General features: G+C 44.2%; 1 protein-coding gene across 1 annotated transcript in view; it reads right to left on the bottom strand.

Moving 5' to 3' along the window:
• LOC108787454 (extracellular calcium-sensing receptor-like) overlaps positions 1 to 1,728 on the bottom strand; it is a 20,014-nt gene that overhangs the window by 6,869 nt on the left and 11,417 nt on the right. The window lies entirely within an intron of this gene.

The raw sequence follows: 1,728 nt of genomic DNA, 5'->3' as shown, positions 1-1,728 counted from the left end.
TATATCTATATATATATACACACACACACACACTCACCAGCCACTTTATTAGGTACACCTGTTCAATTGCTTGGTAACAGAAATTGCTAATCAGCCAATCACATGGCAGCAGCTCAATGCATTTAGGCATCTAGACGTGGTGATGACGACTTGCTGAAGTTCAAACCAAGCATCAGAATGGGGAAGAAAGGGGATTTAAGTGACTTTGAACATGGCATGGTTGTTGGTGCCAGACGGGCTGGTCTGGGTATTTGAAAAAACGCTGATCTAGCGGGATTTTCACGCAAAACCATCTCCAGTGTTTACAGAGAATGGTCCGAAAAAGAGAAAATATCCAGTGAATGGCAGTTATGTGGACAAAAATGCCTTGTTTATGTCAGAGGTCAGAGGAGAATGGGTAGACTGGTTCGAGATGATAGAAAGGCAACATTAACTCAAATAACCACTGGTTGCAACCAAGGTATGCAGAATACCATCTCTGAACACACAACACGTCAAACCTTGAAGCAGATGGGCTACAGCAGTAGAAGACCACACCGGGTGCCACTACTGTCAGCTAAGAACAGGAAACGGAGGCTACAATTCGCACAGGCTCACCCAAAATTGGACAATAGAAAATTGGAAAAATGTTGCCTGGTCTGATGAGTCTTGATTTCAGCTGCAACATTCAGATGGTAGGGTCAGAATTTGGTGTAAACAACATGAAAGCATGGATCCATCCTGCCTTGTATCAATGGTTCAGGCTGGTGGTGGTGGTGTAATGGTGTGGGGGATATTTTCTTGTCACACTTTGGGCCCGTGATGCTATCATGTCAATATGGACCAAAATCCCTATGGAATGTTTCCAACACCTTGTTGAATTTATGTCATGAAGAATTAAGGCAGTTCTGAAAAGAAAATTCCTGTGGCAGCGCTGTCTCCGCCCCCACACCGCTCTGCCGGACTGTGATAGGCGGCTGAGTGGTGTGGGAGGAGAGACGCCAGGGAATCTAGGTGTGGCCCAGGGCAAAGTTTTAAGGAAGTACTGATCTTTTCTTTGCTGCATTTTTGCATTTTTCTCCTCTGTAATGTAATGTATTGTAAAAACATCAAAGGGCATTTTATTCCATGTATATGCACTATACACCTATTTCTGCTTTAGAAAATGTTGGGAGTTATGTGGCCATAGGGAAGACCCATCCATTGCCAGTGTCACTGCATACTGTTAGGAGTTTGGGGTAGAGAAATCCAGCGATTAGATATCCAAACTGCAGTTAAAGGAGAACTATGAGGTGAGTGCTTTTCACTCATCCTCATAGTTCTAGCCGACCTGTGACAATGAAACTGTACACAGGTCGGCTCAGTAGATTGGGAATTAGATAGGCAGAGCCAGCTGTCACTCACGCAGCTGGGCGGATCCTGGCACAATTGTTGGGATCCGTTTCAGCTGTGGTTTAGGGTGACGGGAGGACGCTAGTTTGTGTCCTCCCGTTACCCTTAGGAGAACTATGGGGAAAAGCCCTAACCCCATAGTTCTCCTTTAACAGTTCTCCTCAGTTGCCATGACCATTTCAAATCTAGATATTACACTCCTTCACAATGCAGAATAAATACATAACTATCTATCTGTGAGTAAATTCTGTTATTATGGCCTTATTGAGACAGGTGGACACAATTCTTGGTCATGACATCAGTTTCATAGAAATGCTGTGCCATGGTTTGAACCATGATGGCGAGGCAGGACATTAT

The sequence above is a fragment of the Nanorana parkeri genome, unplaced genomic scaffold, assembly GCF_000935625.1.
Source record: "Nanorana parkeri isolate BGI_ZX_2015 unplaced genomic scaffold, ASM93562v1 scaffold263, whole genome shotgun sequence".
In the NCBI taxonomy this organism is placed as follows: domain Eukaryota; kingdom Metazoa; phylum Chordata; class Amphibia; order Anura; family Dicroglossidae; genus Nanorana; species Nanorana parkeri.
The sequence above is the reverse complement of the archived record's forward strand: the minus strand, read 5'-3'. Positions and strand labels throughout refer to the sequence as shown.